This window comes from Xiphophorus maculatus, chromosome 18, assembly GCF_002775205.1.
Source record: "Xiphophorus maculatus strain JP 163 A chromosome 18, X_maculatus-5.0-male, whole genome shotgun sequence".
NCBI classification, from domain to species: Eukaryota; Metazoa; Chordata; class Actinopteri; order Cyprinodontiformes; family Poeciliidae; genus Xiphophorus; species Xiphophorus maculatus.
Window position 1 is genome coordinate 5,641,025 of NC_036460.1, and position 24,161 is coordinate 5,665,185.

At 35.6% G+C, this 24,161-nt stretch overlaps 1 protein-coding gene across 2 annotated transcripts in view; it reads left to right on the forward strand.

The window, feature by feature from the left end:
* Window positions 1-4,890: 4,890 nt before the first annotated feature.
* Window positions 4,891-24,161, forward strand: part of bcl9l (B cell CLL/lymphoma 9 like) — a 43,157-nt gene continuing 23,886 nt past the window's right edge. For both annotated transcript variants that reach the window (XM_023351209.1, XM_023351210.1), the window contains exon 1: window positions 4,891-5,305. The gene's annotated coding sequence lies outside the window, so the exon portion shown is untranslated. The remainder of the gene's footprint in view (window positions 5,306-24,161) is intronic.

A 24,161-nucleotide genomic window follows, 5' to 3' on the forward strand; every position in this document is an offset into this window, starting at 1 on the left:
ACAAGTCGTCTGTCTACAGCTCAGAAACTTCCTTTCATCATGTTCTGGCCTGGGCTGTGTGCAAGGCGTCCGCCATCTTACCCAGGTCATTATTTGGGTCGAGCCTGGTATCATCTGGTGGTGATCAGAGCTGTGTAACCGCCATCTTAGTATTTACAACTAGGAAACGCTTTGGAGAAAATAGATATTGATGTTCCTTCCTTCCTTCCTCCCTCCCTTCCTTTCCTTTCCTTTCCTTTCCTTTCTTTCCTTCCCTCCTTCCTTCCTTCCTTCCTTCCTTCCTTCCTTCCTTCGTCCGTCCGTCCGTCCGTCCGTCCGTCCGTCCGTCCGTCCGTCCGTCCTGTTTTTCTCTGTCCAGTTCCTTTTTTAGTTTGTCAAAAAAGCAAAACTCCGCCTATCGTTCTCATTTCACTTCTTACAGCAGCTCCTCCTAGTGGCCTGGAGTGACATTACACCCCACAACCCAACATAGAGGAATCAAATCGATCGATGGGTTTGTAAAGGTAAACAGAGATTAAAAATGCTTACATGGGAAAACAAAAGTATTTACAAGTCAGAGGAACTTCTCCCTGTTATGAATAACTGAAAACAAGATGGAGATCAGCGTCCTGGGAGCAGTTACCGCTGTCCGATGATGAGGCCCTTCAGGCGTCGCCGCCATTAAAAGTGTCAACCTATTAGAGTAAAGTAACGTTTCTGGCATGCGGCGGCCGCACTTAAAGCACAATTTGTTCAGCCGTATTAGTAATTCACCCACTCAGACTGACCTGCGCCTCCCGGGCTGACGGCCCTTCAATTATTCATCTGGAAGCAACTGCAGCTGCAAACATGGATGCCATCATTTACACTCTTCTTTCTTTCCTCCCACTTTCCTTTCCTTCCTTCCTCCCTCCCTTCCTTTTATCCTTCCTTTCCTCCCACTCTCCTTTCCTTCCTTCCTCCCTTCCTCCCTTTTATTTTTCCTTCCTTCCTTCCTTCCTTCCTTCCTTCCTTCCTTCCTTCCTTCCTTCCTTCCTTCCTTCCTTCCTTCCTTCCTTCCTTCCTTCCTTCCTTCCTTCCTTCCTTCCTTCCTTCCTTCCTTCCTTCCTTCTTTCCATCCTTCTTTCCTACCTTCCTTTCTTCCTGCCTTCTTTCCTTCCTTCCTCCTTTCCTTCCTTCCTCGTTAAATTTGTCTCTTGATTTATTTTTCCTCCGCAGCGCCGTCTCGTTCCCTGAGGATAAACCAATTTGCATTCTTATTTTCCTCCTCAGATCCATGCCAGTTTCCATGACAACATAGTTTCACTTTCTCGTCCTTCTCTCTCTGTCTCTCTCTGTTCCTCGCTCCTGCTCTCTCATTTCCCGCTGAGCCTTTCTTCTGTTCTCTTGACCTTCCTCCAGTGTTTCGTTCCTCCTTTTATTCCAGACAAACGCTGGAGTCTTCCTCTCTCCTCGTTCTTCTGCCGGGTTAATCGACTCAGGGGGAGGAACTCGGATTGTCTCTCTGCATTTTCCTCATAATAAACATAAAATTACTCAATATTATACAATCTGTGCAGCTAAAAAGTTTAGCATTTTCACTTAACAAGATGAATCGGCCATAATTATATCGTCTGTTAGGGGTTTCATGCTAAATTGGGAGATAATGACTTCACTCATTTGGTGCTAATAAACTCCTAAGCAACATAATTAGCTGTGCATAATGGCTGCTGGCAACAGGTGCAAAGAAGCTTTTTTTTTCTTTTTTTTTTGTGGAAGGAATCTTTTCTCACTTCTTTGTCAAACAGAAGGTCTTTCAGATCAGTCTGATGATCCAAAACGAAGCTGCAGTTTCACAGCTACACTGCAAAACACAAAATCTTACCAGATATTTTTGGTCTACTTTCTAGTGCAAATACCCGAGTAAACAAAACTAACTTACAAGTAACGTTTAGCATTATATGGGGCTTATTTTAAGTAAATAATTCCTTAATATCTGATTATTTCACTTACAACAAGGGAAAAATGTCTTGTTGAAAGTAAAATAATCTGCCAGTGGAACTAGTACTTTATTTTTAAAACAAGCCCTATGTCTTGCTGAAAAGTTATTTGTAAGTTAGTTTTTTCAGCATTGTGCAGAATATATGTCAAATTAAATGTGGAAAGATTTTTGAATTAGTTTATTTTTAGTCACAAAAATATTTTATCTGCATTGTGTTAAGTTTTTAAATCCACTGAACATCACTGATGTGAATATGTAGTAAATTATATCACAATGCAACCCTTTCTTCTTAGGGCTTAACTTTATTTTATTTTTATGTCAGAGAATCAAGTTTGTGTTTTTATTTTATTATTGAAGAAAATGATTTGATCACTATAGATAATTTAGGAATAAAGATTATTTTCATGTGGAAGTGTGAATATATTAAGCTAAATTTATCTGAAGTAAATTACAAAAGGTGAGTTTTTTTTGCCCGACCACCAGGGGGAGCAAAAGAGCAAAGGTAAACCAGAACAGCTGGAACAACAATCATGGATTCCTCTCACCACTAATAAGCTGAGATTGTTGCAACTTGGTGCTTTGTGTGAACATTTTCTAACTTTCTCAAAACATCAAGATGACTTGAGTATTTTTTAAAGTTTCTCAAATAAACTAGATGAGAGCAGGTGTGTTTTTTTAGTACAGGAAGTAAAATCAAATCATTTAAAAAGTAATGGCAAGTGGTTAAAACTTGGAAACAAATCAGTTTTTCAACAAAACTTTAATCAATATAAACATAAACTATAATTTTATAACCAAACACCAAACTCAACTATATTGAACATTTATTTATTCTTTGGTCAAATAATTATTGAGATTTATGCACGGTGCAACTGAAGATATTATAATGAATATTTTTAAGCCTTTTGTTCTTTTGTTCTGTCTACTTTGACCATGTCTGGATTAACAGAAATGTAAAATAAAATCAAACTTCTGTACTTTCATTGTTTTTAAAAACAATCAAAGTTGTTTGTTTCCTATTTATAGTAGCTTGGAAAATGAAGCAATAAAATAAATCACAAAAATCAAACATGAATATGAATTGTTTATCTATTTGAAATCCAAAGATGGAAAAATTTTTATTCAATATTAAAAAAGTATAAAAACATTCATAAAATATATTAATGATTGGATTAGCTATAACGTAAATAAATAAGTGTAATAAAATATTAGTTTTTGAACACTTTAATATTGTTTTGTTATAGATTTGTGTTTGTAGAGTGAATGCTTATATTTGCTTTATGCAGCTAGTTTAGTGAATAAAACTGAATGTATATTGTGCAATATTTTCCAGCTTTATTTATAGATGTTTTACATCTGTTTGATTATTTATTGATCTTTAATTTTAACGTACATAAGTTAATAAAAGACTAAATCATGATTTGTCAAAAGGAAATGCAGATATAAATAAATTAAAAATACACTAAGAAGAAATTTACTGATGCTTACAACACATTTGTGATTAGATTGTAAAACTGAATATATTTGTACTAGTATATATGAAAAATACAAAATTATAATTTTCCTCCTTAAAAATTTTGTATTTTCTACAATATGTAATGAAATATTTGTCTAACATGGTGAATGTGCATGATTTCATTGACATTTCACCTGAAATGTATAATTTGTAGATTTCTTTCATAACTTCTAAGCACAAACATAGAATCCCCGTTTCTAAAATTAGCATCAAAATGTTGTGGAACCAGTTAATCTGGACAAGATGCGTTTATGTCAACTTTTGATCAGAATTGTGTTTCACTTTAGGAAACGTTACAAGGAGTAAATGAAGATCTTAGTCAACCATATTGCATGAGATTATTGCTTCTTTAGTTACTTTTTGTATCATATAAAATATGCAAATGTATTGTGGTGCCAATCCTTTCAGTGATTTATAAACTAATAATATTTTATTCTCTGAGCTACAAAGATAAACAACTGGATGATATTTTCTAGATCTTGGTGAAACCTTAGTCTTTTAATCCTGAAAATTTCACTCTTTAAGTGATAGAAGGCCGAATTTATAACTGACTTTATGTGGCTCTAAACGCTCAGGTCAGAGTTCATTACTTCATCCAGATTTAAAATGGCCTCCTGCCCCACTTTGAACAAATTTGGTATAAGGAGAGACAATCAAAGGATAAAACTTTGAAACTCCACGTTTTCCATGTTTTTGTGGAAAATCTCTGAGATAACCTCAATATTTTTTTTTTCTAGCAACTTTTTGACTTTTTAAGCTCATAAATGTCCTTTGGGAAAATTTCAGATTTTTTTTTCTAGTAGAGTTTAAAATTTTCAGACTCAAATGTTCTTATTTTCTTTTCTGGAAAATTTCATTTTTTGTGCAAATTTTCAACTTTTCAAATCAGAAATTTCTGAGTTATTTTTTTCTAGCTTTGTGTTTTTACTTTTTAAGCTCAGAAATTTCTTTTTTTTTCCCTTTTTATAAAAGTTCTAAAATTAATCTCAAAATCTGTATTTTTTTCTAGCAAAGTTTCCACTTTTAAATCTGATGAATTTTCTTATTTTTGTCTGGCAAATTCCCGATTTTATTTCACAATTTTTTTACTTTTCAAATCAGAAATTTTGGAGTTTTTTTGTAGAAAATTTCTGAGATTAACCTCAAAATATCAGATTTTTTTCTGTAGAACATTTTAAACTTTTCAAACTCGGAATTTTCCTTATTTTTTTCTAGAAAATTTCAGATTTTTTTTCTGGCAATTTTTCGACTGTTTAAATCAGAAATTTCCCAGTCTTTTCCAGAAACTCTCTGAAACAAATCTCACATTTTCTCAGTTTTTTTGGCAGAAGTTCACGCGTCCATTTTTTTTTTGTATGTAATTGGCCGCCGTCCACCAGACATTTTAAACCTGACAGAAAGAGAGTGATATGAGGAGTGCAGTTTTCGGTGACTGGATGTCAGCAGAGTGACATACGGATGCCCGTGTGGCCACACCGATTATTGTTAGCGGCTGGGAGTGATACGGACTCGTCCTGCCCTTCCACATCTTGAACAGTGGGAGTCATGAACCGCTGCAAGGTGACGCGTCCTCTGATTTCAAGCGAAACTTCAGCGCAGACATGCCGATGTTATTAATCACCATCTGCACCTCGCTGTGAACGCCAAGCAGCAGCTCCTTTTTTCCCTTTCTTATCAAGCGACAGGATCGGGACCATCTTTGCGCAGTGATACCGAGAGCGGCGGCGGCGGCAGCAGCGGCGGCCACTCCGGGGAATGTGGACCGAACCCGGGGCCGTTGAGTCCCGACATGATCGGCCTCTTCTGATCCCAGACAGCCGCCGAACGTGGTAGGAGCACCGCCGCATTTCTCAACACTGTCACCGTCGGAGCCTGTTGGGTTTCGTAACCGCCCGTTTGTACGTGTTGAAGCGCGTAACTTTCTTCCTGAGCCCGATAAGAAAAAAAAAAGTTGAAATCCCATTAGCTAGCGCCGCTTCGCCTTGCAGATGTGCGCGCGCGTGTATGTGTGTGTGGAAGACGGCGCTACGGCGACGTCAGCCTAGCGGAGACATGAATTAGCATGCTAAGTTAGCTCCGTGGGTCTGGCTGGCGCAGCGGGGCTCCACTCAGCAGCCGCCGTGGGGTTCACGTCAGGGGCATGGGTCCTCAAATTCTCCGGGTGGGAACGCCGTGCCGGTTCGAACCCCACCGCTTCCAGTCTGCGGAGAAGGAGCAAAGGGGTGTTTTGAATCCAGATGTGCCCACTTCTAATGTTAGCTTGTCAGCTAGCTGATGGGAGCAGCGGCGTTTAAACAGCCGAAGCTGAGCAGGTGACATACTGTGGGTATGTGGAAAGAGCTGCAGGTTTCACAACACCCATTAATGCTGTAGAGGGGAGAAAAGGTGCATTTGCTTTAAATATTGCAATAAAAACGGGTGTGAAAAAGAAAGTACACCCACTTAAAAATTATATTATTCAACATATCAGCTGAATGTTGGGCAGAGTACCCAAACATTATACTCACATCAGAGTACTACTACTTCTACATATTTTTACTCAGTAGCCATCTAAGAAATTATTCAAGAGTAAAAAAAAATTGGGGGGTAAAAAGTCTGCTCAAGTACTGAGTAACTGATCAATTTATCAATCATTTAATATTTAAAAATTACATCATGAGACCGGACCAAATTATAAAGTTAAGTGGAAATTTTGGTATTTTAAAGGTGAAAATGATAATTCATGTAAGTAACAAGATATAAAAAGATCAGGCAAACGTTTTTCCAAACTGCTGAAACTTTTAACAAGAACTGCAGGCGTGTGGCTGTGTCTGGTGGATTTTTGGTTAAAACATTTTTTATTCAGTGGGTAGAAAATCCAGAAATTGTACTCAAATAAGAGTAGAAATACTTCATGATAAAATTGCTAAAGTAAAAAGTACAATGTAATAAAAATACTCCTAAAGAAAATTTTTACAAAAAAGATACTCGGGTAAATGTAACTACTTACTACCCAACTCTGCATATCAGGATGTTCATCAATTTAACCTCAAATGTTGCCAGCCCCATAACTATGGAAGCACAATACTGCCAAACCTAGCAAATAAATATAGCAGTGGTTTCTTTTTACAATGAGAAATCCCCTAATTTTAAGCAGATCAAAAACTTGTTATAACGAGAAACTCTCTCGTTCTAGTGAGATTCAAATTCATTCAGGGATGCCAGAGTTGATCAGATGGAGAGCAAGTGAGCGACGTTGTCGTCTGCTAGAGGAATTTAAAGCGTGAAACTTTGTTGTCTTAACGAGTTCTACATCACATTTAAACGAGGTTTCTCGTCTTAACAAGTTTTGCATTTTTGTTTCAACGACGTGTCTCGGTGTAACACATACTCCACTTTGTTTTACGAGAACGTTTTTGTAATCTTAACGAGTTTTGCATCTCGTTTTAAACAAGAAACAATTTTTTAAAAATTAAGTTTTGTGTCTGGCTGCACAGTGGCGCAGTTGGTAGCACTGTTGCCTTGCAGCAAGAAGGTCCTGGGTTCGATTCCCGGCCGGGGTCTTTCTGCATGGAGTTTGCATGTTCTCCCTGTGCATGCGTGGGTTCTCTCCGGGTACTCCGGCTTCCTCCCACAGTCCAAAAACACGACTGTCAGGTCAATTGGTTTCTCTAAATTCTCCCTAGGTGTGAGTGTGTGTGTGCATGGTTGTTTGTCCTGTATGTCTCTGTGTTGCCCTGCGACAGACTGGCGACCTGTCCAGGGTGTACCCCGCCTCTCGCCCGGAACGTAGCTGGAGATAGGCACCAGCAACACTCCCGACCCCATTAGGGACAAGGGTGAACAGAAAATGGATGGATGGATGGAAGTTTTGTGTCTCGTTTTTGGGAGTTTTCTGGTCTTAACGAGTTCTACATCTCGTTTAAACTAGGTTTCTCATCTTAACAAGTTTTGCATTGTTTTTTTAACGAGAAGGTTCCTCGTCTTAAATGGTTTTGCATTTTGTTGTTACAAGAAGGTTCTTAAGTTCTGCATTTTAACGAGGTTTTTAATATTCATGTAAACGTTTTGCACTTTTACCAAGTTTTTGTCATGTCAATTTAACAAGTTTTGTATCTTGTTTTAAGAAGGTTTCTTGTCTTACCAAGTTTCGCAGTTTGATTTAAGAAGGACTTACTGGGGCAAGCAGTGACCTGATGCTTTGTTTTAAATTATTTTATTAACTGAGCATCAGCAGTTAGAAGGTGGGAAGACATTAGCAATTAGCAACCTGATAAAAAAAATGCTGTTGCTCTTAATTTCTGGGATTATTCTGGAACATCTGGAGGTTATTGTGCAACGTGGAATTTGTCAAAAACATAAAAAAATTAACATAATTTCTTTAGTCAGAGGCTTCTTCCAAATAGCTGTAATACAGACTGCTACAGGTGTTCATTCCAACAGCATCTACAACAGTTCTTTAAAGGAAATTGTATGAGTTACAATATTTAGTTTTCCTCTCGGATTAATAAAAGTCTCATAGAACTGAATCAGGAAACAACAATCTGGGGAATTTTCAAATTCCAAATAGATTTTTTAAAACTGGGAAACATTTTAGATCATTTCTGATCTTCCCAGATCCCAAAGCTGCATCTCCGACTGTCTCAATTAGCATTTAGCACACTATGAGACGGAAACTGCTTGTAGGAGAATGTTTCTGCTTTCCTGAAACAATATGGCTGCACGACTTATGTTTGCATTTAAATCAATTTGGAAAAGAGATGCTCAGAGAGAGAACTCATAGCAGCTGTGAAGCACGGTAGTGGGAGGTTTATGATCTGGGTTTCTTTTTGTCTAATTTGGCTAATCAAATAAAGGAACATGTGATTTTTATATTCATCTCCCAGTCATTAAACACTTCAAAATCAGTCATTCTCACATTTTCTGGTATATAAAAAACTCACCATCTCGTGTAATTTGATACACATTTCCTGATTTTAATTGAAACTCAGTTAAAGATGAGGCTTTAGATCACTTTATACTGTTTTTAAAGAACTGGACTCATTCTTTGCCCTGATTGCAGTTTTAAGGCCGATCACTGATCTTTACAGAGCCTGACCAATTTCGATTTTGGCCTGTAATGGTGCTTTAACAAAGCACTTTAACTGTGGTCTGTGGACAGTTTTGCAACTTCTTTGGATCATCTTTACTTTTTATATTTCTGTTTCCCAAACATTTGGGGATTTTTCAAAGGCTTTTTACAAGTTAAGGTTGTTTAAAAAATCTTTTAGCATCATTGGAAGAAATAAAGGACTCTTTAAAGTATAGGTGCACTGATTGCAGTTTTCAGGCCGATCACCGATCTTTATAAGACCTGACCTGCTAATTTCCATTTTGACCTGTTTTGATGCTTTAATATTTATTTAATTTTTAATATTTAGGAACTGAAAACATTTTAGTTCTTAAGATCTTATGATTAATATTTTAAAATGAGTTTTTATTGTTTTTAGATTGAATAATGCTTTTATTGTCATTCTGCTGCACTTGGAGATTTACATGTAAAGTCCGTTCTAAATAAAATGTATTATTTAATAACAGTTGAAGAATGTGAACACTTTTTAAAAATTCTATTTTGAATCATTTTTACTTCTTTATATTTTGTCTCTGCAAAATAAATGACTTTTCAGAAAAATATAAGGATTTTGTTAAAGGAGGAGTGCACTGATTGCAGTTTTCAAACTGATGCCTATTTATTGTCTGAAAGGTTGCTAAATATAGAGACAAAGTTGCTAAGTTTATTAATTAGTTGGGTGACTAAAGACACACAGACCTCATTTTTAGATGATCGGTTTCTCATTAAGTATCGGCTGATTTCCAAAATTAAGAAAATCAGTCCATTTTATTGGTGAACTCCTAGTTGAAGCCATTATAAATCAGTATTGGTAAAGAAAAGCCAATCGGTTCATCTCTAATTTTTGCTATAAATTCATATAATTTTTATACGTATTTTTAATCATATTGACAATACAACCTGAAAACTGCACTAAAAATGTATTGGAAATGTAAAGTGTGTAGAAACCGTGATGTGATTAAAGCTCTATCACAGCGGCAGATATATTTGCACAGCAAAGTGCTTACGTGTTGCTTCTGAAAACTGGTGTCATGTTTATTTAAGGCCTCTCTTTTCCTGTTACTGTCTTCCTCTGTGTTTTTATTTATTTATGCTGGGCTTCTGCCACCGGCCTGTTGAATGCACCCATGCTTTACACAGGTTTGTCTCAAGCGCGCTTTCTCTCCTTGTGCACAGTCTTTCTGCATTTGTGTATCTATAATATCCTGCAGAACTATATTTAGCTCCTAACAGAGTTTGCAACTTGATCCAAATTGTCTCTCAGGGCTGCTGAGAGCTCTACGTTTCTTTCCTCTGGAGGTGAAACGTATCACTTTCTAAGAGCTGCGAGCATCTTCCTGTTTTCTTTTTATTCTTGCTGCATAAAAGTGCAGCTGAACAGTAACTTGCAGCCATGTTTTTAAGCACTTTTAAGGACAAATCAGACTTGAAATGATCATTTTGTGTTAAAAATGTACAGTATATATTTGTAACTTTTAAATGCAGCTGCTGCTGCATCCACACAGATTTGTTGAGCTGCTGACAAAGTGATTCTTATCTGGTTAGGTGATCTGAGAACTTTGGGGTGAGTTACAGGGAGTGCCGCTAAGGTGAGCTATGAAAGAATAATGCGACACTGAGAATGCCTTCATGCCCAGGCATTGAAGTTTGAGTCCAATGAAATAAAAAGCAAGGCTTCAGGGCGAATTCCCCAAAACATAAAGCCGATCTGACTGTGACACCTGCATTGTGTCGCATATTTTCATACCACTGCTGTTGTGCTTATCTTTTGCATGTTTTGCATACAGAGCAGCCAACGGAAACTGCTCCACCAAAAACGTACAAAAGCTGCTAATGTTTTTATGTACAGCAGACAGATTTGGAGCGCAGGCTGGCTCTTTAACTTGATTTTGTGAGGTTGGGTGAGAATGACGCAAATTTGAGCCACGATGACTCCTGGAAATACGGAAGAGGATTAGAGCCACTGAAAAAAATCTAAAAAACTTTTTGTTCTTAGAATTCGGACTTTACTCTTCCGAGTTTAAGTCAAAATTTTGAGAAGAAATATCAAACTTCTGACAAAAAAGGCAAGATTTTGAGAACAGGCAAAATTAAAAAGTCAGATTTTTGACACAAATGTCAGGTTTTTGAGAAAAAAGTCCTAAAAAATATGGATTGAGAGAAAAAATGTCAGAATTGGGAGCCAAAAAGTTGCAGTTGAGAGACAAAAAGTCGCAATTGAAAGGGGAAAAAAAGTGAATTGAGAGGGAAAAACAATAAAAACATTTTGGGGAAAAGTAAAATTAAAAGTCAGTTTTCTTAGAAAAAGTCAGGATTCTGAAATTAAAATCAGAGTTCTAGAAAAAAAAGTAAATTTTAAGAAAAATTTTAAAATGTGAATTTTCTTTAAGTACTATACAGTATTTGTTTGTGACACTATGAATGCTGTGGCATACTTTCACAACCATACAGTTACCTAAAAATAAGTAATACATTGTTTTTCTTTTTAATAATAATCTTTAACGTCATCACAATAGTACCACAAATTATTGCGATAAAATTCCAATATCGCCCAGCCTTTCTCAGAGACGATATTTCACAGTAACATGTCCTGGATGACACCAAGAACTGCTAATCCACTTCATTTGCTTTTGCTGTTCCGCGTTAGATCTCCTTATTGGTCGTAATGTTAGAAAGCAAAGCACAGGGATGTTGGAGTAGGGGATGCAATCCCTGCCCATTATGATCAATGGAAGAGATGGCTCAAACTTCCTCTTTCTCTCTCTGTTCTGCATCCATGAACCTTTTTTCAAAGGGGTCATAGTTCATGTGCTATTTGCGCTTTTCAGATGCTAATCAGCCGCTCCCAACTGTAAAAACAATTCCTCATTGCCACGGTTACGCATAAACACACACACACACTGTTCCGAAAGTAAAAGAAGTAGAAGCTGCATAGCATCCAGAACCAGAGAGAGTAACTGTCCATCATGCAACAAGAAGCAATTATAAACAAAATTTAGAGCTACATGATGCAGTTTGTTGTTTTTCTTCCCCAGATAAAATCCTGATTTTAAAATACACAAAAGTTTCAGGTTGTAATTTGGAAAAACATTTTTTAAAGTGATATAAATATTTTAAAACTTACACTCTGCTCTTTTTTTGAGTAATTAAAGCACAAAGGTCAAATGAAGGATTTCTTAGTGTAAGATTTTCTGCTTTGACTGTGGCGGAGGTTTCGTTCAGAACCAAGTTTTGGTCTCGGTTGTTGTTGCGTAACGCCTTGTGCAACGTCTAATGATTTACAGAGGAACAACAGTTAGATCATAGTTTGGTTTTGGCACTTTGCTCTAATTAGACAATGTTGAAATGTCAATATTTACTATGCATTCCTGTTTCTGCAGTGCAGAAAGATGAGATCTGGAAAGGATACATTTGTCAGCTCAATAAAAAAAATTTTTTATTTTGTAGCTATATGTGCTGCTGCATGAGTTTTGCAGGCTGCTGCTGTTGCTCTCTTACATCGACAGCGAGGTGTTTTAATCTGAGCTGACTGGCCTCTGCCCATCACTCTCGTTTTCCAGCTGCTTCTGTGCCATAATGCCTGCCTTCAGTCCGTAATGAAGCTGCAGTTAAGTCGTTTTCTGTGCTCTATTTGGACGTCTTCCCAGAATGTCTTGGAGAGGATACAACCCTTAACCCAATGTGCAAAACAAGCCTGGGTCTTCCCCGCTCCTGGAGCCATTCGCTGGGTTCCTGAAAGCTTCTTTACACTTTATTTCCATCCAGATATTGAAGGAGTTGGTGTGGAAATCGCCAAAGTTTTTTTTTTTGTCCTCCATTTGGTTCTGGCCACAACAACAAGACTCTTTGCCTGTGCTTAACTTGCCTTTTTCTGTTTGTCGTTCAGTGGTTTGCTTTGGTGTAAAGAAAGGTCAGTCTCGGGTCACGTTTCCTGCTGTCACTGCTCACTGAAGCTGTTGGCTGAAAGATTATGTAACGTACAGGAAGTAAGAGGAACAGGAAGCGCATTAAGGCCTAATGAAGCACTTTTAAAGTGTGAAGTTGGTCCATTAAGATGGTTTCGAACTGAATTTCTTCAGCTTCCCAACCGCTTTGAGTATAGACATTTCGCCGACTGTTTTGTTGATTAGTGGAAATCAAACTAACAGACCAAATAAATAGAATAGTGATTGTCTTTGTTGTCCAATGCAGGAAATTCAGGTATAACTGCAACATGCAGATCATACAAAAAATCAAATGGTTAGAAGTACGGAAAAAAATAGATTCTATAGAGCCTGTTGTATGTTATTGTTTACATCTGGAAAATTTGCGTGCTTCCACAGTCCTTGTGGGCAAAAAGACAATTCTTTTGGTTGCCATCCATAGTCGTGCTGCTGCGATAGAACAACTCCGTTAACAAAATGAAACCTGGAGATGCAGGTATTATTAATTCAGTGCAGTGCGCCACAGCAAAGGGAAAAATGATGCAGAACAACCGTTGATAACTCGGCTACGCTACGCACAGTCGTTGCCATGGTAACTGGCCACAACACTACTAATGTATAAAGATTCAATACCAAAAAACACGCAAACACTTCCCACACAAAACAGAATATTCAGTTTTCATGAGTATTGAGCATTATGTTTTCAGGCTTAATGGTGATTTTGGTTTATTTTTTTATTTTATTTTTAATAAGTGATTGCTGTGGCAGATTAGCTACCGTTGCTGTGGTGGTAGATTAGCTAATTTAAACACCTCCTTCACTGATGATCAGTCAGATTTGGTGTGTGTATATCACCTTTTTCTTTCTTTTTTTTTTTAACTGAAGTGAAACACCGAATTCCACAACATCTGCATGTTAAAGTTGTCAAAGTCAAGCTAGCATAACTGGCCTACTACCATCTAACTCGCCTTTTTTTCTTTATTAAAACTTGTTCTTGAACTTATCTAGTTGTTATAGTGTACCAAAGCACTGCGTCTCTTTTTCTTTTGTATATGATGTATACATTTAAAATTTAGTGCGTTATGTTGAAAACTTGATAGTGAAAACCAATGATTGTCATCGTAGCAGCAAAAAGCAAGCAAGCAGCTTTTTGCTGGGATCTTGCACACGTGACGTCTTGCTGCAGTAGGTTTATAAAGAATTGCAGTTCCTAGTCCTGGGAATTCTGAATTGATTTAAAATGCTCAAAAAACTATTTTAAAATACATTTAGGTTGTGCGTCTTTTGTCTCTTGACATTTGCTTCCCAGCAAACTCGGAGTTTTGGGTTATGAACCATCTTGCGATGCTTTCTCATAGTTGTACAGAAACATTTGCACATGCTGACACTCATTGTGTGTATTTACCTTTTGTGTCTACCTTTTCTCCATTTCCTCTGTGGTTACTCTGTCTAGGGTTGTCACGACACCAAAATGTCAAACTCGATGTCATTTTCGATACTGGAGCGGTCTTTCTTGAATCATATGGTTCTTTCTAAGAAGGATCTGAAAAATATAACCACTCACTTTTAAAGTATAACAATGTTTTCATTGTTTTGAACAGGTCAAAAATGTTGAGCAGTCAACATCCAGATTTCTGATTTTATGTACAGCACATGTAATGGTAAAACCAGCCAATCAAATGTGCTGGAACTCAGCTTTGGTTGCTAGGTAAGGCCCTGAGCTTTGCTGGGGTTGCTAGGTAACGACACAGTGCCTGCTGATTTGTGACGTTACATTCCGGAGATTTTCATTGTTTAGATGCCAAAAAACATTAAATTGTTAGGCCCATCGCAATAAGCAATAAATCAACTAAAAGACAATGAATCATTTCCATTTTTATCACTTATCCTTTTTCACCTTTTTTTTCTCTCTCTCTTTTTGTACCAAACCGGATGACAAAAGTGTTTAGGTTGGTGTTTTGGGCTCAACTAGTCCTTTTTTTGATGGAAATTTTGTTTAGAGACCTCATGATTCATTTTATTTGGTTTTTTTTTTGCTTTGTTTAATCATTTTGGATATTTAAGATGTCTTCCAGTTGTAGTGTTAAAATGTTCTTTAAAATGTCAAATTTATTGATCTTTGGGAATGAGTTCTTGTGTTATTATGCCATTACATTATATTAAATGTAAATGGTCTCAAAACAACAATATTACCGTGACAGGCCTGCAAATTATTGTCAAAAACCAGATAGGTGGGATTTTTTTTTTTTTTTCTGAAGAGTTTTTGCGGCGCTAGTGGCTCGTATTTTTTCCACTGTAGGCAGACAGGAAGGAGGGCGAGGAGAGGGGGGAAGACATGCGGTAAAGGTCGTCGGGACTGGGAGTCGAACCCGCGACGTCCGCGTCGAGGACTAAGGCCTCCAAGCGTGGGGCGTGCTAACCCCCTGCGCCACCACAGCACGCCCCAGGTGGGATTTTTTTAAAAACAATAGAAACCAAAATGGAAGCACAAAATGTGAAATTTGCATATTTCCATTTTAATATATTAGGTCCAAAATCCAATTCTCTTTTAGACCTCAAAGGAAACCGGAAAGGACTTACTGTTTCATTTCTAATTCAGCTTTCAGGTTTAGCTCTGTAATTAAAACAGCATGGGTCATTCTGGTGGATGATGCTTAACTATTTACATATTTTGTTTTTTAAGAAATGTTTTGTAAAGTTCCTTAAAAACTGTTCAGACAGAAGAAACGGGGGCCTTGAAAGAGTTTTTTTACTGTAAATGTTTATTTTTATTCCGTAAGAGTGGAGACGGGTTAGCTCAGTCCTTCACTGGGGATTTATTTAGTTATCAGTCACATGTTGTGTTAGCCGTGGCCTTTTCCCAACAGACATACCACATTCAGCCCACTTTCCTCCTCCTCCGGCTGGCGCCACGCAGAAATGCAGTTTGCTGACGATCTGATATCACAAGCGTCTCCGCTTTGCGTCCGTGTAACCGTATGAGCCCCTGCGTCACGTTATTCATTATTAATTCGTCAGTGCTGTTAAACACTTGGGCCTCTGTGTTTTCCTGTGTTGTTGATCCACAGGATCCACGCCAAGGCAGCTTCTGCCTTGGCGTCGGGTTTTGTTCTCTCTGGTGGCCCTGACTTTCCAGGACTCTCTGCGTCTATTAATAACCGCTCTGCGTGACCCACTGGGACTAGACGGGAGCGCTTACCTCCTCATGGATAAACACCAAATATGTTTGGTTTAATCCCATTTCTGTCAGTAAACAGATGTAACGTCTTAAACTTCTGGTATTTTATGTCGTAGTCTAGTGGCGTCCAAACTTTTTGTCAAGTCAAAAGTGCAACAATTTGGTTTCAATCAAAAACGAAAAAAAGTTGGTGACATGTTTGGTCCATCTCAACAATAAACATTCATTATCTTAGGGTCTTGTGTATAAGAAATCTTATTCCAAATTTTTAGCAACAAATGTCACTCAAATCCAGTTAGCTTCTTTTGTGTTGTTACGAAATTGTCTGCTCCCGTTGCTGAATAACTTTACAATTGATCGATCCTGTGTGACGTCAACATTCTTCTTTGGTGCGTCTGGGCTGCTTTTGGATCGTAGATCATTCACACAGAAATCTGATTGCGGTTGAATATAGTTCTTGGTATGAATGACCTGGGGGGAAAAAATCGCAATTGAACATCAAGATCTGCTGTGTGAAGGTAGCCTTAAATAAGAACAGGGTTTGGGTCACTGTCTTTCTTTGAAAACAGTTTGGCATATTTATCAAAGTTTCATAAATCAAATGTAGACATTTTAGGTGCATTCATGTCTGCTTTTGAGAACTATTGGTGAGCATTTCTAGTTCTATTTACTGTGATTAAAAAAAAATTAAGCAACAAATTTAAATATTAAAACATGCATTTAAATTCAATTTGTCAGTAAAAAGTTCTGCTTGGGTTGCTAGGTAACAGTCTGGGCTTGGCTGTGGTTGCTAGATAGTGGCGTAGCACCAAATTGTCTCTATATTACACTGAACAATATTATTGTTCAGTGTAATAACTTCTGGGGCAATTTATCATCCAGCAGAGTTTGTTATTGTGACAGGCCTAATTATGAGGCAGCCACCACTGTGTTTTATGGTAGAAACTACCTGCCGTATTCCACAATTTAGTTTATACGGCAAGCAGTTAGTTGAAATTTTATCTGAGGTTTATTGAAGGTTTAGAAAAAGCCTTAATACATATCCATGTCACACATAACTGATTATATCTCAAAAAACCTCACAGCTATATTTTCCTTCTGCATCAAAATTAAGCCCTTTTTTAGTACATGGATTAAAGAAATACGGATTTTAAAAAATCCATATTTAAGGAATATAATGTGTGCTTCCAGCACAATATACCTATTCAACTTTATTTTTACATTAATAATTTTAATACTTGATCAAACATCCTGCTTAGCAGTGTACTGCCGTTTGCTTCTATTACAAAATTTCAGAATGTTGGCTTCTTTTTGTGTGCTCACTCATTTTAACACATGATGATCATGTGATTTGAACATTTTTAAACTCATTGAATTATTTCCACTTATTTGGTTAGATCCATCTGGACAGGATCCCATTTTGAAATCGAATTTGCTCCGGAACGACTTGGACGAATGTCAGGGAAGTATTTTCCGTCGCTGTGTTGTGAGACTTCATCTTCTGGAGAAGAAGTTTATTGCCACATGACGCCTCTGATCAGAAGCAACAGCAAGTTTGGTGGCACGTTTAATAAAAGACGGATTAAAAAGACAATAAAGCAGAGAAAAACAATTAGACAGTAATTGCATTTCATTTGACAAAATAGTTTGATTGTATGAAATGCATGAGTCAGTCTTTTGTGATAGCTGTTGTATCTCAGTTCCAAAATATGCTGATTAATTCCCAGAGAGAGAATTATTATCTGAGATGTTTGAGCTTTATAAAATCAAAGACTCCTTTTTATTCCAAACATATTGATCTAAGATTATTCTGCATGTTTCTGCACCGAAAAACTGCTGTTTTAACATCAAAACTCCTTCTGTTTGCCTCACGTTTTGTCCGATTAACATTATTATTTGGATTTTTCCTCCTTTCTTTCTGAAACATTTAGAAACTTTTAGTAGCCTCAGCAATTGAACACAATAATAAGAGTTGTGATTCGTGTGGGGCCTATGTACCCAAATCATGCAGGTAGAGTTACAGCATAAAATAGGGGTGTACCAATAAATTGGGTCTGATTTTTCTTAATTTTGGGTGATTACCTGTACCTATACTCGGTCATGCTCCGCCATGAGAGATGGCTGTAATAGTCACCACACTGTTGCCAATTTGGCAACTTTCTGGCTGTATATAAATAGCAATTTTTTAAACAAAAAAAGATAATTGTCAAAATTGGAATCGGCAGGTCGGGCTTTTTAAAGACTGGCGTTCAGCCAGTCACCGTTAATCGGTGCATCCGTAGTACAGAGCATATTAGAATGGCCTACTCAAAGTTCAGACCTAGAAGTGGCAAGATGTTATGGCACTAGACCTGCAATAATGCTTATTTTTATTACTAAATATTCTATCAGATATTCTGCTGATTAATTGATAAGAAAATTGGCACATTTTGCATATTTTTAATTTAACTTCTTAAACCTTTTTTCATGAAACATTAGAAATACATAAAAATATGTAAATAAACAATTAAATTAATTAATATGTTTTTGCCTGAAATGCAACAGCATTTCCTTAGTGAAATATAGTAGTGAAATATTTTGGATTAATCTATGAATTACTGGACTGAAAAAGGTCCCTAATGGGAGATTTTTACTTTTTATTTTGTTTTACAGAATTTGAACAAAGTGAAACTAAAACAGACACTTGAAGAGTTGGGAATAACATACTTGCATTTATTTTTCTTAAATATAAAAAGTTTTGAAAATTTTTGTACAGTTTTGATTTAATTACAGGAGTGTTCTTTCATCAAATGTCTTGTTTTTAAGTCTGTATACTCCAGTTAACAATTAATCGACTACTAAATTAGTTAGATTATTTCAGTAATTGATTAATCTTAAACATTTCAATCAGTTTAAACGTAAAAGGTATTTTTTGAATTTTAAATGCAAAATGTATATATTTTGTGTACAGTTTTGGCTTAATTACTGTTTTGAATATGGTCTTTTTTTCAGCAAATGCCTGCTTATTTTGAATCAATATACTCCAGTTAATGATTAATTGACTACTACTGGATAATGGACTGTTATTTTAATGATTAATTAAACCGATTAATTGTCTCAGTTTTAATTTTAACATGTTACTAATTTATTAGAACTTGTAACCCAGGAAACGACTCATTATTATTAATAATTATCTCAATCAATTAATCACAATTAATTTGATTGATGTATTATTGAAATAAGTATTATTTCAAAGCTAATCATTATTTTTGAATTAATGATTAGTGAATCAGTATTTTAACAGTTTGAAATAATTTATTTTTTTTAAATATCATTATTGAAATAATGTTTATTATTACTAAAAGCGATTAATCATTTTAGCCTTAATGTCCACAGCTGTTTGTCATTTATTCTGGTTTAGATATTTTGAGGAGGAGAAAAAAAAAAACCCTTTCAGAAATCAAGATGGTGCACAACCAGTCTAAACAAGACAAAGAAGTGACTCAGAGTGGATCAATGCTTTAGCGTGTGGCGCCATGTGTGAGAAATAAACAGCTTAATGCTTCTGTGTTGTGTTTGAGGTGAAAACCTTCTGGCCTGCTTGTATTCAGCCCACGTTATTTAGGTGGAAATAAAAGCAGACCGTAAAAAAATTACACCTTTCTAGTCGTCTCCCTGCAAAAGTTCCTGTCAGATATCAAAGTAGTTTCCCAGTTCAGAGATCCATTTTTAACATTTCCAAAACGCTTGCAGTAAAAAATGTGGGTTTCTCTGTTGCGAACAGAAGCAAAGGGTAATAGTTTGTTCAAATCAGTCGTTCACAACAACCTACCGGAGAAAATGGATCCCAGTGTGAAAGGCAGTTAAGAAACTGCTGATCAAGTCAACAAAACATGAAAGATTTAACTGTGACAGGCCTGTTTCTGTGTTTCAGAACCAGTAAAGAGCATGGATCATTGAATTAAACACGGACCCGGTTGGAACTGCAGCAAACCTCCCAGTTCAGCTGGATTATCTGAAAACAGAAAACCATTTGATCAGGCTTGGTTCATATCAAAATTATTAATAATATTTTAGCATGCGCTAAGCATGGTAAATGCTCAAGTCCTGATTTGTTTTATATTAATTGTTGCGTCCACAGACAACTCCCACTGGTTTCAGCCACAAAGACAATGATTGTCTCTAGTCTTACTTTGGAGAATTTTCCTTAAGGTGCGTCTGCCTTTATGCCTTTAATGTTAAAAATGATACTCGTATTGGTTTTCCTAGTATTTATGACCAGTTTTCCCAAATAAAGCCTTCAAACGTAGCAATTAGATTAAACTTTTGAATAATAATAACTTCTCCTGAGGAATGGGCAATAAATCAAAAACAATATATATATCACAATAGACACGTTTTCAATATCAAGACATGATATATTCTGATAGAATTTTCAATATATAGAATATTCAGTGAACTGCTTTTCAATGCGAGCCAACCGAGATTTGTGGCACTCCTTTGTTACCTAGCAACAACCAGCTCTCACTCTTTGGTTACCTAGCAACAACATGTTGAATAACTGCCGCAGCAACAGTTAAAAGTTTTGCTGTTGTGTCTCATAACTGCTTGTAGGTAAAAATAATACGGCATGTAGTGAAAACTGTGGATAAAACAGGAAAGGTCACGTCAGTTTGGCAGTGTTTAAAATATTTAAAACAAAAAACTAATCAATAATTATTGATATTGAAGTTTCTCAGCCATTTTGTCCTGTTCTACTTCTCCTAATCCCATCATGTGACCACTTGTGTTTTGCCATTTAAATTAAAGATTAGTTTTAATTACTTCTTATGCTTTTTATAATAATTGTAATGTAGATATCAAAGCCTTGTTTGGTAATTATTCTTTGTATTATTTTTTATTTTATTTCACTAAATATGTGTAGTTAACAAGTACTGTTAACAATGTAGGTGTAACCTTTGTTTTTAGCAAGACAAATTGATCATTGTCTAGGGACAACAGATGAAAAATAACCTTTTGGCTATTTTTGACTAATAATGGCTTTCTCGCCACAATTAGCGAAAAAGCGCTAATTATGGCAGTTTTACAAAAATGTTGATTAATGTGTATTAATCAACCCTACCAAATAAATTGATACTTTTGAGGTTTTATCAATTTCATCAATATCAGATTAAATTCCGGTTTGTATAGCCAACCACTAGACAGAAATATTTTCTTTTTTTGCAACATTTAAAAACCTTCATAATTGTTAGTGGCAGAATTCATTTAACATTTTTTTGAATTTGTCAGTTCATTAAAGTTTTTTTGTGCCGCTGTTAGCATAAATCATTTAGATTTCCTTCCTGATTCTCCAAACTGAGATTGTTCCCATTGCTTCTTATTGCAGGTAAGCTACTGACGAGTTACAGATATTCCACAGAACCCCGCTACCTAAAATCTTTCTATTTAAAACATTGGACAGACGACATTTCAAAGCGCATTATTATAAAGTAAAAGTTATTGCTGCAAGTTGTTCCAAAAACAAAAGACACGTTACGCATGTTATAATTACAAAATACGTAACATTTCTTTGCTGGGCGGCTGTAATTTACTGTAATGCTTTAATATAAGGAAATGAGAAGAGAGACGCTTTTCCACTCAAGTCGTCTTCATATATTTTCTGTTTAAGTAGCTGCTCACACAGATTTGTTTGTTGTGCGGAAGCCTGAATGAAAAGCAGGGTTTTAGCTGGATATCCTGTAATTGCAGACAGTACACAGCAGACGATTGCACTAACAGAGAAGTACTGTTCTGAAATAATTGTAGTTTTACCCATATTGCCAGTTGGAGGAGCAGAAATCACAGATTGAACAGAAAGAAACCAGCGGCCACTGAAACTCTGACTCTTCGTTTCTTTCTCCCTGTTTGGTTTCTGATAGTTGTGCATTATAAAAGCAGATTTTTGTTTAGATTTGCTAAAATATATTCATATAATTTAGCTGCAAGATGCTAAGCATACTTTTGTCCTGACGGTAACTGAGTTATGAGAATGCAGATTACTCAATCTTACTTAGAAAATTCACCACAGATAAATTTGGGGTCCCAGAGCAGCTCTGTTTTTCTTTAGTACATGTGCCAAATTTAATGGAGGATCTGGATTTAACTTTGTTAGCCTGACAGCACTGTGTAATGTATCCTCGTACTTTATTGTTTTTCTTCAGCATTTGCATGTGAAGCGCATCGGTACAATGGACTCGGTGACTGTAAACGAGACTTTTACCGCAAAAGTTTTCTTCGTTGGCTCTGATTTAAGGTGAACAGGACGCAAAGTTAATTGTCTCAGTCACTTAATAGCTACTTTTAAAATCATATCAGCACTAGATCTTTAATTAAATTTATACTTCTTATATTGTTTATATAAAACTTTGTAAAATTTGGTATTAAAGTTAAAATCAAACAAATTTTTGTCACCCACACTAAATCTGATTTTTTTTTCACTTTTTTGTTTATTTAGGATTAGAAATTAAACTATATTTGCTTGCTTTAGTTTTTTTTTCAATAAAGCAAAGGGAAAACGTGCTAACTTTCACCAAGTTATGCAGAGAAACAGTGAGAAGGAAAGAAATTATTTCCAGCCTGCTTTGACTGTGAAAGATTCCCTCAAATGGGACATTAAGTTAAATTTTACAGCCACGATATTAATGTAGAAAAACTGAAGATCAGCCGGATTGAATGGATTCGTTGAATATTTCTGTAGAAATGTCAGCAGTTATGACTCATTTTCTCATTTCTTAAATTCCTCAGAATTTAATGAACGCAGATGAAACCAATTAAGCATGATTTAATTTTAGATTTTCATCTATAAAAGAGCGCAGACGGGAATCAGAAATTCATTCATCTGTTTGCCTCGGGTTTCTGCAGTAAGACAAACTGAAATGAGACAAAAAATAAAACAGTTTGACATCACTACCCGCATAGAACAATAATTTAAAACAAACAATTTAATTTCTAGTTATTGAAAACGGTATATAAGAGTCTACATTGACCGTTTGCACTGCAAAAACACAAAATCTTACCAGATTTAGTTTAGTTTCTAGTGCTAATATCTTTTTCCAATTTAAAAGATGGAACCAATACTTTTTTAAATCAATATTGAAGAATTACTGACTTAAATAAGCTTTTATATTTTTCTGAAAAGTTACTTATGAGTTAGTTTTGGTTTATTTCAAGTGTAATAGGATATTTGCATTAGAAGCTAGACGAAAGATACTTGATAAGATTTTGAATTTTTGCAGTGCAAAAATGTGTTCATAACTGATTACATTATATTACTTGCAATTGGTTTCAACTCAATAATATTATCATTTATCGCATAACTTCTGGGTCAGTTTATCCTCCAGCAGAATTTATTGTGACTGTCAAGTCAGCAGTTTTCCAAGTGATTGTTTAGCAAAACGAGACATTTCTGTTTTTAAAAGTCAGAAATGTTGGGAAATGTGTACGTTTGAAAATAAGCCTGAATAATCTAAAAACAACACATGTAAATGCATGGAATATATTAGAAATCTAATTCCCCATAAGTATTGGAGTGCTGACGTAAAATAGCTACAAAAATAAAATTCCAATTTTAATTGCATCTTTTTCTTTCTATTAAAAAAATTTTTGCTGGATGATTGTCTCAGAAGTTAATGCGTTAAACGATAATGTTTTGAGATAATTTTCAAGTAATATAATGGTATAAAAATGATAAAACACATTCTTAAAAATCAATAAAATTTGTTTGCTACTTTTAAAATTCTAATGAACATTTTAAATAACAAAAATAAATAAACTAAACAGCAGAAACAACAAATAAGACAACTTCTTACATCTTTATAAGCAAAATTGTCCTTAAAAAAGATCTAGTAGAGACTAAAAACACCAGACTGAAAACTTTTATCATTCAGTTTTTGGTAGAACGAGAAAAACGATAAATCATGCAAATGGAAATTATTGATCTTGTTTTAATTTATTATGTGATTAATTGACTTATTGTTTATTATGACAGGTTTGCATTAACCAATTCTCTGAGAAATCCAGTAGCTTAAAGTCTTTCACATTTCAAGCTAAAATTCATAACAAAATATTTTAGTAGTTTATACTTTTTAATGTGAACCTGAATCATCTGAGCTTAACAAAAATAAATGATTGAAATAAATCAGTAACCGGGATCTCCTTTAGTATTGAAATGCTGAGATAAATTAACCAAATATAACTTTTAATCTTTATTATATTTCTGTTTTGTTTTTGTTTTTCTTTTTTTTTGCGAGGGGAAAGATGCATTTTGTTGGACGATAGATTGCCCTAGAAGTTATTGCGATAAACGATAACGTTGTTTGGAGATGAGTAATATAATAATCCTGGACCACATTCTTAAAGATCAATAAGGCTTATTTATATTTTAAGGAACGTTTAACACTGGAACTGGAAGACATTTTAAATATCCAAAATAAATAAACAAAACATAAAAAACAAATAAAATTAATTATTAAGTTAAT